The sequence below is a fragment of the Leptonychotes weddellii genome, chromosome X, assembly GCF_054177405.1.
Source record: "Leptonychotes weddellii isolate Sample4059 chromosome X, ASM5417740v2, whole genome shotgun sequence".
Classification (NCBI taxonomy): Eukaryota; Metazoa; Chordata; class Mammalia; order Carnivora; family Phocidae; genus Leptonychotes; species Leptonychotes weddellii.
The window spans coordinates 52177668-52193010 of record NC_138385.1 but is presented as its reverse complement, the minus strand read 5'-3'; positions in this window follow the sequence as shown (position 1 = coordinate 52193010).

Below are 15343 nucleotides of genomic sequence, written 5' to 3'. Positions count from 1 at the left end.
AAAAATAAATTTATTTTAATTTAATTTTTAAAAAAGAATCTGTTTGGAACTCCTGGGTGGCTCAGTCTCTAAGCGTCTGCCTTGGGCTTGGGTCATGATCTCAGGGTCCTGGGATCAAGCCCTGCACCGGACTCCCTGATCAGCGGGGACGGCTGCTTCTTCCTCTCCCACTCCCCTGCTTGTGTTCCCTCTCTCACTGTGTCTCTCTCTGTCAAATAAATAAAGTCTTTTAAAAAAAGCATCAGTTTGTCCATATCTACATAATAACATCAGAATTTTGATTGGGATTGTATTGAATCTATAGATTGACTTGGGAAGAACTGACATCTTGACAATATTGAATCTTCCTATTCATGAACATGAAGTATATTTCCATTTATTTATTTCTTCTTTGATTAATTTTATCAGAGTTTTGTAGTGCTCTTTATATATAACTGGTACAGATATTGTTAGAATTTTTACCCAAGTATTTCATTATTTTTCAGTACTAATGTAAATGATATTGTTTTTATTGAAATATAAATCACTTATTTTTATTGAAATATAATAACACAAAATGTTATATTAGTTTTATGTGTACAACATATTGATTCAAAAGTTCTACACATTACTCAGTGCTTTAGTGACAAATGTCACTAAAACATATTATTATGTTTGTCACTAAAACATGTTATTATGATATTACTGACTATAATCCCTATGCTGTACTTTTCATCTCTGATTTATTTGATATTTGAAAGTATGTACCTCTTAACCTCCTTTTTCTACTTCATAATGCCCCATCCACTCCCCTCTAGAAACCATCAATTTTTTCTCTGCATTTAAGAATCTGTTTGTTCATTTGTTTTGTTTTTTATGTTTCACATATATGTAAAATCATATGATATTTGTCTTTCTGTATCTGACTCTTCCCCTTAGCATAATACTCCTTATGTCCATCCACGCTGGCACAAATCTCAAGATCTTATTCTTTCTTATGGCTGAGTAATGTTCGTGTGTGTGTGTGTGTGTGTGTGTGTGTGTGTGTGTGTGTGTCTTCTGCATCTTCTTTATCCTTTCATTTTTCAATGTATACTTAGTTGCTTCCATATTTTAGCTATAGTAAATAATGCTGCAATAAACATAGAAGTGCATAAATCTTTTCAAATTAGTGTTTGGGGGTTTTTAGGGGTAAATGTCCAGGAGTGGAATTACTATTTCATATGATATTTCAATTTCTGATTTTTTGAGGAACCTCCATACTGTTTTTTACAGTAGCTGCACCAATTTACATCCCCCACCAACAGTGCACGAGGGTGTCCTTTTCTCCACATGCTTGCCAATACTTGTTATTTCTTGTGTTCTTGATTCTAGCCATAATGACAGGCAGAAGGTGATAACTCACTTTGGTTTTGATTTGCATTTCCCTGATAATTAGTAATGTTGAGCATTTTCTCATGTGTCTGTTGGCCATCTGTATGTCTTCTTTGGAAAAATGTTTATTCATGTCTTCTGCCCATTTTAATCAAATTGTTTGTTTTTTGTGCTGAGTTGTATAAGATCTTTATGTATTTTGGATACTAACTCCTTATCAGATATATCATTTACAAATACCTTATCCCTTTCACTAGTTTGACTTTTCATTTTGTAGATGGTTTCTTTTGCTGTACAAAAGTTTATTTTGGTATAACCCTAGTAGCTTATATTTGCTTTTGTTTTCTTTGCTTAAGGAAATATATCTAGAAAGGTGTTGCTCAGGTCAATGTCAAAGAAATTACAGCTTATATTCTATTCTAGGACTTTTATGTTTTCAGGTCTCATATTTAGGACTTTAATCCATTTTGAGTTTATTTGTATGTGTGTGGTATAAGAAAGTGTTTCAATTTCATTTTTTTGTATGTAGTTGTCCAGGTTTTCCAGTAGCATTTTTTGAAGAGACTGTCTTTTTCCCATTGTGTATGCTTGCCCCCTTTGTCATAGATTAATCAACTATATAACTGTGGGTTCATTTTTATGCCAGGACCATACTGTTTTGATTACTACAGCATGTAGTATACTTCAAATCTAGGATTGGGATATCTCCAGCTTTGTTCATCTTTCTCAAGATTGTTTTGGATATTTGAGGTCTTTTGTGGTTCTATACAAATTTTAATTCATTTGTCCTAGTTCTGTGAGAAATGATGTTGGGATTTTCATAGAAATGGCATCCAATCTATAGATTGCTTTGGGTAGTATAAACATTTTAACAATATTAATTCTTCCAAACTTGATCATGGAATATATTTCCATTTGTTTGTATAATTCAATTTTTTCATCAATGTTTTATAGGTTTAAATACATAGTTATTCCTATTCAGTTAACAAAGTAGGTGAAAGTCCGATACTCTGAAAACAATAAAATAATGGTATTATGTTTTTAATCTCAAATTCCACTTGTTCCTCAATGGTATATGGAAATGTGATTTAATTTGTACATTAAACTTTATCCTGCAATTTTGTGATATTTGTTTATTAGTTCCAGGAATTTGTCAATTCTTTCAGATATTCTATATAGATGATCATGTCATTTGAACTCAGCAACAATTTTTTTCTTCCTTCCCAATTTGTGTGCCTTTATTTTTTTTTCTTCTTATATTGCATTAGCTAGAACTTACAGTTTGATATTGAAAATAAATTGTGAAAGGGGACACCCTTGCCTTATTCCTGATCTTTGTGGGAAAGCTACAATTTTGTTACCATTAAGTATGAAGTTATCTGAAAGTTTATTGTTGATGTTGTTATTTTTATTATGGCAAGGTAGTTCCTCTCTATTCCTAGTTTACTGAATTTTTATCATGAATGGGTTTGGATTTTGTCAAATGCTTTTCTGAATTTATTGATATAATCATGTACATTTTGTTTTTTATCCTATTTATGTAATGGATTATATTAATTGATTTTTGAATGTTGAACCAGGCTTGCATACCTAGATAAATCCTATGTGGTTGTCATATACAGGCATACCTTGGAAATATTGCAGGTTTGGTTCCAGACCACCCCCAAAAAAGTATCACAATAAAGTGAGTCCAATGAGTTTTTAAGTTTCCAGGGACATATAAAAGTTATGTGTAGAGAGGCTTGAAAGATGACAAAATAGAAGTATCCTGAACTCACCTGTCCCAAGGATACACTGAGGCAATAGCTACGTCTATGAAAATAACTCTAAAAATGACCTAAAGACTGGAAGTATAGATCTTCCATGGCTAGTCAGAGAGAAGGCCACATAGAAAAGAGTAGGAAGGGCAGAGACACAATTGGGAGCCAAACCCCCACATGTGACTAATCACAAATAGGAGAGACATCACAAGCATGGAGAAGAGAGAGAATCAGATCCCACACTAAATGTCGTTGGCACTGAAAACATGCACTGGGAAAGAGACTCTCCACAATGTCTGGCTTTGAAAACCAACAGGACTTAATTTCAGGAGTTTTAAGTATCAATGGGACTCAACTCTGGGAGCTTTAAAATTCATCTGACTTGGGGCGCCTGGGTGGCTCAGTTGGTTAAGCGACTGCCTTCGGCTCAGGTCATGATCCTGGAGTCCCGGGATCGAGTCCCGCATTGGGCTCCCTGCTCGGCAGGGAGTCTGCTTCTCCCTCTGACCCTCCTCCCTCTCATGCTCTCTCTCTCAAATAAATAAATAAAATCTTTAAAAAAAATAAAATAAAATTCATCTGACTTAAGAAGATCCTGAGGGAGGTAGGAAACTGAATCTTTACCCTTGAAGACCTAGTATTCTAAATAACTTTTCCTGAGACAAAGCACAGAAGCAGCAGTTTGAAAGACACCTGAGGTGTCCATGAAGGGCATTTATTGGCTAATAGAATTTGTGCCAGAGGGGCAGGTATTGACAGATTTCTCCAGGAATAAAAGTGTTGGCATGCACCATTTTTCTTCCCTACCCCCAGCCTAGACAGCTAGGCACATGTGAGAGTTCTAACTCTCTATTTATTTTGCCAGCACCACATGCCCCACACTGTCATTTTCCTGGGGACCCATTCCACACACCCCACTCACCTTGGATGGTATCGCTCCAAAGTGATTCCTGCCCTGCCACAACTGACCAGCAGCCCCAACCAGGACCAGTTCCACACCAAAATGATGCTTGCTCTGGAGAAGAGGGAAAATAACAGTACACCCAGATTTTCTGCTGCTGGCCTCTTAGCTGGCTGCACAGAAAAAAAATCCCTGCCCTTCATTGGGCATGTAGCTTTGGCAGATAACCTAATTTCAGGCAGCTAGATTGAAATACAGCTCCAAATGACAAGCCCACCTGGGCCTTTCAGAAGTATGGGGAAACAAACCCTGGTCATAGTGCTCATAGCAGGTTGTGAATCATTGCAGCTGACTGAATGGAAGGCAATCACAGTTCAGCCACAACAGGAGGGCTCATGCAACTCACACAGGGGACTCCACTGGAGTACCTGGTTCTGGTGTCCCTGGGGGGGGGGAGGGAATCAAATTGGGCACCACAGGATCTCTTCTACACAAAGCCACTACTTTCGAAACCAGGAACAAAAACTTACTTACCTAATATATAGAAACAAACAGATTTAGACAAAGTGAGTAGACAGAGGAATATGTCCCAAATTAAAAAAAAAAAGACAAAATCACAGCAATAAAGCTAAATTGAACGGAATAATCAATATTCCTGATAAAGAGTTCAAACTAATAACCAGGAGATACTCACTGGAATTGAGAAAATTACAGATGGGTACATAAGAACTTAAACCGAGAGATAGAAAATTTTAAAAAGTACTAGTCAGAGCTAAAGAATTCAGTAAGTGAAATGAAAAATACACTAGAGGGTATCAACAGCAGATTAAAAGATTCAAAAGAACAGATTATCAATTTGGAAGACAGGGTAATGGAAAGAAAAGAAGCTGAAGTGCAAAGAAAAAAAATGAGAACAGGTTAAGGGAACTCTGTGACATCTTCAAATATAATATTTACATTATAGGAACCTAGCAAGAAAAGAGACGAGGCAGAAAAATTATTTGGAGAAATAATAGTTGAAATCTGAGGGGGAAAAAAAAGAAACACCTCAATCTGGAAATCACAGAGAACCCCAAACAAGATGAGGTGAATGATGTCCACACCAAGACACATAATAATTAAAATGGCAAAAAGTAGCGATAAAGAGAGAATTTTAAAAGCAACACTTGAAAAGATTTACATACAAGGGAAACCCCATAAAGCTATCAGCCAATTTTTCAGCAGAAATGTTGAAGGCCAGAAGAAAGTGGCATGATATATTCTAAGTGTTGAAAGTAAAAACCCTAAAACCAAGAGTACTCTATTCATCAAGATTATCATTTAGAATAGAAGCAGGGATAAAATGTTTCCCAGGCCAATAAAAGCAGTTTATCACCACTAACCGAGTCTTGCAAGAAATGTTACAGAAAATTGGAAAAGAAAGAAAAGGTCATTACTAGAATTAACAAAATTATGAATGAAAAAAGTTCACAAGTAAAACCAAACATAAAGGTAGTAGATTAATCATTTATAAAGCCAGTATGGAGGTTAAAACACAAAAGTAGTAAAATTAATCATATCTAAGAAAATTAGTCAAGGAATACACAGATATTTTTAAAAATGTAAAATATGATATATATATAAAAGAAGGAAGGGGGAGTAAAAATGTAGTGCTAATATAATGTGTTCAAATTTAAGTGACCATCAGCTTAATATAGACTGCTATATTCTTAAGATGTTATTTATAAACTACATATTAACCACAAACAAAAACATTAGTAGATGCACAAAAAAATAGAGAAATAGCCAAGTATAACACTACAGAAAGTCATCAATCACAAGGAAAGAGGGCAAGAGAAAAAGAAGAGAACAGAGAATAACAACCAAGACAACTATAAACAATTATGAAAATTGTAAAATGAGAAAAAGTACATACCTAACAATAATTATTTTTTTCAGAGTTAATCCACATGCTTTTTAATTTTTGAGGGGGCTTTTTTTTGGCTTTTTAAAAAGTTTTTATTTTAATTCCAGTTAGTTACCATACCGCCTTATATTAGTTTCAGGTGTACAACATATTAATTCAAAACTTCCCTATATCACCTGGTGCTCATCAGGACAAGTACACTCCTTAATACCCACCACCTATTTAACTACCCTTCCCAACCACCTCTCTGGGAATCATCAATTTGTTCTCTGTAATTAAGAGTCTGTTTCTTGATTTTTATCTCTTTTTTTCCCTTTGCTCATTTGTTTTGATTCTTACATTCCACATATGAGTGAAATCATATGGTATTTGTCTTTCTCTGACTGCCTTATTTCACTTACCATTATATTCTCTATCTTCATCCATCTCATTGCAAATGGGAAGATTTCATTCTTTCTTATAGCTGAGTCATATTTCATTGTAGATGTATACAACATCTTCATCATCCATTCATCAATGGACAAAGGCTGTTTCTATAATTTGGCTATTGTTGATAATCCTGCTATAAACATTGGGGAGCATATATCCCTTTGAATTGGTATTTTAGGATTCTTTTTTTTTTTTTTTTTTTAAAGATTTTATTTATTTATTTGAGAGAGAGAATGAGATAGAGAGAGAGAGCATGAGACGGGGGAGGGTCAGAGGGAGAAGCAGGCTCCCCGCCGAGCAGGGAGCCCGATGCGGGACTCGATCCCGGGACTCCAGGATCATGACCTGAGCCGAAGGCAGTCGCTTAACCAACTGAGCCACCCAGGCGCCCCGGTATTTTAGGATTCTTTGGATAAATACCTAGTAGTGCAACTGCTGGATCATATGGTAGTTCTATTTTTTTTTTTTTTTTTTTTTTTTTACTTTTTGAAAAACCTCCATACTACTGGCTGCACCAGTTTGCAATCCCACCAAAAGTGCAAGAGGGTTCCCATTTTTCCACATCTTTGCCAACAACTGTTGCTTCTTGTGTTACTGATTTTTGTCATTCTGACCAGATGTGAGGTGATATCTCTTTGTAGTTTTGATTTGTATTTCCCTGATGATGAGTGATGTTGAGCATCTTTTCACGTGTCTGTTGGTCATCTGTATGCTTCTTTGAAGAAATAGATGTTCATGTCTTCTGCCCATTTTTTAAATTCGATTATTTGTTTTTTGGGTGTTGAATTTGATAAGTTCTTTTTTTTTTTTTTTAAAGATTTTATTTATTTATTTGACAGAGACAGAGATAACGAGAGCAGGAACACTAGCCCCGGGAGTGGGAGAGGGAGAGCAGGCTTCCCGCCGAGGAGGGAACCCGATGTGGGACTCGATCCCAGGACCCTGGGATCATGACCTGAGCCAAAGGTAGACGCTTAACGACTGAGCCACCCAGGCGCCTGATAAGTTCTTTATATATTTTGGATACTAGCCCTATATCATATATGTCATTTAAGATATATTCTCCCATTGCGAAGGTTGCCTTTTAGTTTTGTTGATTGTTTCCTCAGCTGTGCAGAAGCTTTTTATTTTGGTATAGTCCCAATAATTTAATTTTGCTTTTGTTTCCTTTGCCTCAACAGACATATCTTGAATGAAGTGGCTAAGGCCAATGTCAAGAGATTACTACCTGTGTTCTCCTCTAGGATTTTTAAGGTAGCAGGTCTCACATTTAGGTCTTTAATTCATCTTGTGTAATTTTTGTGTGTTGTGTAAGAAAGTGGTTCACTTTTTTTTTTTTTTTTTGCATGTTGCTGTCCACTTCTCCCAACAGCATTTGTTGAGAGATTATCTTTTCCCATTTGGTCTTTTCCACTTTATTAACTGACCATATAGTTGTGGGTTCATTTCTGGTTTTCTTATCTGTTCCATTGACCTATGTGTGTATTTTTGTGCCAGTTACATACTATATTGATCAGTACAGTTTTGTAATATAACTTTGACTCCAGAATGGTAATGCCTTTGGCTTTGCTTTGCTTTTTCAAGATTTCTTTAGCTATTCAGGGACTTTTCTCATTCCATACACGTTTTAGGATTGTTTCTTCTAGCTATGTGAAAAATGCTATTGGTATTTTGATAGGGATTGTGTTAAAAGTGTAGATTGCTTTGGGAGGTATGGACATTTTATTTTATTTTTTTTCAAAGATTTTATTTATTATCTGAGAGAGAGTGAGAGACAGAGCAGGAGCGGAGGGGGAGGGACAGAGGGAGAGGGAGAAGCAGTCTCCCCACTGAGTAGGGAGCCAGATGCGGGGCTGGATTCCAGGACCCTGAGATCATGACCCGAGCTGAAGGCAGACTCTCAACTGACTGAGCCACCCACGCGCCCCTGGTATGGACATTTTAACAATATTTTTTCTTCTGCTCATTGGGCATAGAATGCCTTTCCATTTCTTTGTGTCATCTTCAATTTTTTTCATCAGCGTTTTACAGTTTTTAGAGTACAGATCTTTTACCTATTTCATTAAGTTTATTCCCAGATATCTTATGTTTCTTGGTACAGTTGTAAATGGGATTGATTCCTTGATTTGTCTTTCTGCGGCTTCATTATTGGTGTAGAGAAATACAACAGATTTCTGTATGTTTATTTTGTATCCTGAAACTTTACTGAGTTCATTTGTCAGATCTAGAAGTTTTGTGATGGAGTATCTTGGGTTTTCTATGCAGAGTATCATGTCATCTGCAAATAGTGAAAGTTTTACTTCTTGTTTATTTGGATGACTTTTATTTTTCTTTTTGTTCTCTGATTACTGTGGCTAGGACTTCTAATACTATGTTGAATAGAAATAGTCAGAGTGGACATCCCTATTTTATTCCTGACCATACAAGAAAAGCTCTCAGTTGTTCCTCATTAAGGATGATATTAGCTGTGGATTTTTTGTATATGGCCTTTATTATGCTGTGGTATCTTCCCTCTAAACAGTTTGCTGAGGGTTTTTATCATGAATGGATGTTGTACTTTGTCAAATGTTTTTTTTTTTTTCATCTATTGAGAGGATCATATGGTTCTTATCCTTTCTTTTATTAATGTGGTATATCATGTTGATTAATTTGTGAATATTGAGTCACCCTTGCAACATGTGAATTAATCCCACTTGATTGTGGTGAATGATTTTTTAAATATATTGTTGAATTTGATTTCCTAGTCATATATTAGGAAAGTATTAGTATCGAGTATTTTTGCATCTATGTTAATCAGGGATAGTGGCCTGTAGTTCTCTTTTGTGGTGGTGTCTTTGGTAACAGGGTAATGCTGCTTAATAGAGGGAATTTGGAAGTTTTCCTTCCTTTTCTATTTCTTTGGAATAGTTTGAGAACAGGTATTAACTCTTCTTTAAGTGTTTTGTAGAATTCTCCTGTGAAGCCACTGGTCTTGGTCTTTTGTTTGTGGGGGATATTTGACTACTGATTCTATTTCTTTGCTATTCCTCTGGCTTTAGGCCTCATTTGTTCTTTTTTTTTTTCCCTAGCTCCTTAAGGTGTAGGTTAGGTTCTTTATTTGAGATTTTTCTTGCTTCTTGAGGTAGGCCATTTGTTCTATATACTTTCCTCTCAGGACTGCTTTTGCTGCCTCCCAAAGGTTTTGGAACACTGTTTTCATTTTCATTTGTTTCATGGTATTTTTTTTTAATTTCTTCCTTGATTTCCTAATTGACCCATTCATTCTTTATTAGCATGTTGTTTAACTTCCAAATATTTGTCATCTTTTCAAATTTTTTATTGTGGTTGACTTCTAGTTTCATAGTATTTTGTTCAGAAAAGGTGCATGGTATGACTTCAATCTTTCTGTATTTATTGAGGCCTGACTTGTGACCTAATGTGTGATCTATTCTGGAAAATGTCCCATACGCACTTGAAAAGAATATGTATTGTCCTGTTTCAGGATGAAATTATCTGAATATATCTGTTCAGTCCATCTGGTCCAGTGTGTCATTCAAAGCCATTATTTTCTTGTTGATTTTTTGTTTAGATGATCTGTCCATTGATGTAAATGGGCTGTTAAAGTCCCCTACAGTTATTGTATTATTATTGATTAGTTCCTTTATGTTTGTTTTTTTTTTTTAATTATTTTTAGAGAGGGGAAGAGAGAGCGAGAGGGGCAAAGGGAGAGGGAGAGAGAAATCTTAAGCAGGCTCCACACCCAACATGGAGGAGCCTGACACAGGGCTCAATTCCACAACCCTGAGATCATGACCTGAGTTGAAATCAAGAGTTGAACACATAAACGACTGAGGCACCCAGGTGACCCCCTTTACTTTTGTTATTGTTTTATAAATTTGGGGGCTCCCATGTTGGGTGCATAAATATTTACAATTGTTAGATATTCTTATTGTATTGTCCCCTTTATTATGATGAAGTGCCCTTTGTCTCTTGTTACAGTCTTTGTTTTAAAGTCTATTTTGTCTGATATAAGTATTGCTACTTTGGCTTTGGTTTCACATCTGTTTGTATGATTAAAGTTTTTCCATACCCTCACTTTCAATCTGCAGGTGTCTTCAATCTGAAATGAGTCTCTTGTAGGCAACATATACATGGGTCTTGCTTTTTTATGCATTCTGACACCCTGTGTGTTTTGATTAGATTGTTTAGTCCATTTACATTCAATGTACTTATTGATAAATATGTATTTAATGCCATTTTATTTGTCATTTCTGGAGAGTTCTCTGATCCTTTGTCTTTGTCCTTGTCATTTGTGGTCTCTCCTTTGTACTCAAAGAGTCCCCTTTAGTATTTTTTTGCAGTGCTGGCTTAGTAGTCATAAATTCCTTTAATTTTGTTTGTTTTGTTTTTTTGTTTGTTTTGTTTGTTTGTTTGAAACTCTTTATCTCTCCTTCTCTTCTGAATGATAGGCTTGCTGGATAATGTATTCTTGGCTGCAGATTTTTCCCATTTAGCACTTTGAATATATCATGCCACCTCCTTCTGGCTTGACACCTTTCTGTTGATAAATCTCTAGCTAGTCTTATGGGTTTTCCCTTGTAATTTAAGGATTTCTTTTGACTTGCTGCTTTTAGGATTTTTTATCACTATATTTTGCAAATTTAACTGCAATATGTATTGGTGTTGGCCTGCTTTGTTGATTTTAATGGGAATTCTCTGTGCCTCCTGGATCTGGATGTCTCTTTCCTTCCCCAGATTAGGGAAGTTTTCAGCATTATTCAAATAAATTTTCTGCCCCCTGTTTGCTGTCTTCTTCTGGGACTCCTGTAATAGGAATGTTACTAGGTTTAATGGAGTCACTGAGTTCCCCATGTCTTTTATCATGTTGTATAACTCTTCTTTCTCTCTTTTGTTCAGCTTCAGTATTTTCATGGTTACCATGAGGCTCATGTATAACTGCCTATGTATATAACAATATATTTTAAGTTGATAGCAACTTAATTTTGAACACATTATAAAATTTCCATTTTTACTCCCTCATGTGTTTTGTTTTTTTATGTTAAATTTTACATTTTTATTTTGTCTATTAACTCATTATTGTAGTTTTACAAAGTTTTATTGCTTTTCTGTTAACCTTTATACTAGCTTTATGTTTTTAATCCATTATGTTTACTATATATTTTCCATTATCAGTGAGATTTATACTTTCATATGTTTTCTTGTTCCTAATTAATATCCTTTGTATTTTGATTAAAGACATCACTTCAACATTTTGTGTAAGGTTAGTTTAGTACTGATGAACTCCTTTAGCTTTTGCTTGTCGGGAAATATCTATATCTCTTCTTTAATTCTAAATGATAACATTGTTGGATATAGTATTCCTATATGGAATTTTTTTTCTTTCAGCACTTTGAATATACAGTTTCTGGCCTACATGGTTTCCACTGAAAAATCGGCTGATAACCTTAGGGTGTTTTCTTGTATATAACAACTTTTATATATACTTATTTTTAAATATTATTTAAATTCAAGTAAGATAACATATAGTGTATTATTAACTTCAGGGGTAGAATTTAGTAATCATCAGTTGCATATAACACCAAGTGCTCATTACATCAAGTGCCTCCTTAATGCCCATCACCTATTTACCCCATCCCTCACTGATCTCCCCTCAAGCAACACTCAGTTGGTTTCATAGAGTTGAGACTTTTGCCTCCCTCTTTGTTTTAATCTTATTTTATTTTTCATGAGAGAAAATGAGTGAAATCATGGTATTTGTCTTTTTCTGACTTACATTTTCCCTTAGCATAAAACCCTCTAGTTCCATCCACCTCAATGCAAATGTCAAGATTTCATTCCTTTTGATGTCTGAGTAATATTCCATTATCTATGTATACCATATCTTCTTTATCCATTCATCTGTTGATGGACTTCTGGGTTCAGCCCATATTTTTGATATTGTGGACATTGCTGCTATAAACAATGGGGTGCATGTGCCCCATTGAATCACTATTTTGTGCATCCTTTGGATAAATACCTAATAGTGTAATTACTGGGTCATTAAGTCATTCTATTTTTAATTTTTTTTTTAAGATTTTATTTATTTATTTGACAGAGAGAGACACAGCAAGAGAGGGAACACAAGCAGGGGGAGTGGGAGAGGGAGAAGCAGATTCCCCACTGAGCAGGGAGCCCGATGCGGGACTTGATCCCAGGATCCTGGGATCATGACCTGAGCCGAAGGCAGATGCTTAATGACTGAGCCACCCAGGCGCCCTATTTTTAAATTTTTGAGGAACCTCCATACCGTTTTCCACAGTGACTGCACCAGTTTGCATTCTCACCAACAGTATCCTTGCCAACATCTGTTGTTTCCTGTGTTGTTAATTTTAACCATTCTGACCAGTGTGAGGTTGTATTTCATTGTGCCTTTGATTTGTATTTCCCTGATAATGAATGAAGTTCAGCAATTTTTCATGCATCTTTTAGCCATTTCCATATCTTCTATGGACAAATATCTGTTCATGTCTTCTGCCCATTTCTTGACTGAATTTTTTTGTTTTTTGTTTTTTAGGTGTTGATTTTGATAAGTTTTCTCTATATATTGGATATTAGCACTTTATCTGATATGTCATTTGCAAATATCTTCTCCAATTCAGTAGGTTCGCTTTTAGTTTTATTGATTGTTTCCTTAGCTGTGCAGAAGCTTTTTATCTTGATGAAGTCCCAATAGTTCATTTTTGCTTTTGTTTCCCTTGCTTCTGGAGACGTGTCTAGCAAGAAGTGGCCTAGGTCAAATAGGTTGCTGCCTTTGACCTCCCCTAGGATGTTGATGGATTCCGGTTTCACATTTAGGTCTTTCATGCCTTTTGAATTTATTTTTGTGTATTGTGTAAGAAATTGGCCCAGTTTCATTCTTCTGCATGTTGCTCTCCTGTTTTCCCAACACCATTTGTTGAAGAGACTGTCTTTTTCCCATTGGATATTCTTTCAGGCTTTGTCAAATAGTAATTGCCCATATAGTTGTGGGTTCATTTCTGGGTTTTCTATTCCGTTCCATTGATCTATGTGTCTGTTTTTGTGCCAGTACCATGCTGTCCTGATGATTATAGGTTTGTAATACAGCTTGAGGTCTGGTATGTCAAGCCACCAGATTTTTTTTTTTCAACATGATCTTGGCTATTCAGGGTCTTTTCTGGTTCCATAAAAAATTCAGATTTATTTGTTCCAGCTGTGTGAAAATGCTGATGTTATCTTGATAGGGATTGCATTGAATGTGCAGATTGCTTTGGGTAGTATAGACAATTTAACTGTATTTCTTGTTCCAATCCATGAACATGCATTTTTTTTTTTCATTTCTTTGTGTCTTCCTCAATCTCTTTTGTAATTGTTCTACATTTTTGAGAGTAGAGATATTTTACCTCTTTGGTTAGGTTTTTTCCTAGGTATGTTGTAGGTTTTGGTGTAATTGTAAGTGGGATCAATTCCTTGATTTCTTTCTCTGTTGCATTATTGCTGTGTAGAAATGCAACAGACTTCTGTGTGTTGATTTATATCCTGCAACTTTGCTGAATTCCTGTATCAGCTCTAGAAGTTTTTTTTTTTTTTTTTTTTTCTTTTGTGAATTCTTTCAGGTTTCCTACATAGGGATCATGTCATCTGCAAAGAGTGAAAGTTTGATTTCTTCTTTGCCAATCTGGATGCCTTTCATTCCTTTTGTTGTCTGATTGCTGAGGCTAGGACTTCCAGTACTATGTTGAACAACAGTGGTGAGAGTGGACATGCTTGTTGTGTTCCTGACCTTATGGGAAAAGCTCTCAGTTTTTCACCATTGAGGGTGATATTTGCTGGGAGTCTCTTGTATGTGGCCTTTATGATGTTGAGGAATGTTCCTTCTATCTCTACTCTCCTGAGGCTTTTTATCAAGAAAGGATGCTGTATTTTCTCAAAATTTTTTTCTGTTCTTATCCTTTCTTTTATTAATGTGGTGTATCAAGTTTATTGATTTCTGGATGTTGAGCCACCCTTGTAGACCAGAAATAAATCCCACTTGGTCATGGTGAATAATCCTTTTAATGTACTGTTGGATCTGGTTAGCTAGTATCTGGTTGAGAATTTTTGCAACCATGTTCATCAGAGAAATTGCTTTGTAATTCTCCTTTTTAGTGGGGTCTCTGGTTTTTGAATCAATGTAATGCTGATCTAATAGAATGAGTTTGGAAGTTCTTTAAGTGTTTGGGATTATACCAATTATATCAATTCCCCTTGGGGAGCTATCCTGCCCTGGACCCTTGTTTATTGGGAGATTTTCATATATAGTGCTCAATAATTTATCAGTTGTGAATAACACCCAGTGTTCATTTTGTCATATGTCCTCCTTAAAACCCATCACCCAATTACCCCATCCCCCTACCCACTTCCCCTCCACCAACCCTCAGTATGCTTCCTATACTTAAGAGTCTTTCATGGTTTTTCTCCCTCTCTGATGACTTCCCATTCTATTTTCCCTCCCTTCCCTTATGGTTCTCAACTCTGTGTCTTATATACCACATATGAGGGAAACCATATGATAATTGTCTTTCATTGATTGACTTCTTTCGCTCAGCATAATGCCCTCCAGTTCCATCCATGTCAATGTAAATGGTAAGTATTCATCCTTTCTGATGGCTCAGTAATATTTCATTGTATATAAATGCCACATCTTCTTTATCCATTAATTGTCCATGGACATCTCGGCTCTTTCCAATTTGGCTATTGTAGACATTGATGATATAAATATTGGGGTGAGGGTGCCCATTCAGATCAATACATTTGTATCTTTGGTGTAAATACCTAGTAGTGCAATTTCTGGGTCATAGGGTAACTCTATTTTTAACTTCTTGAGGAACCTTCATACCATTTTCCATAGTGGCTGTACCAGCTTGCATTCCCACCAACTGTAAAAGTGTTTCATTTTCTCTGCATCCTCACCAACATTTGTTGTTTCCTGACTTGTTAATTTTAGCCATTCTGACT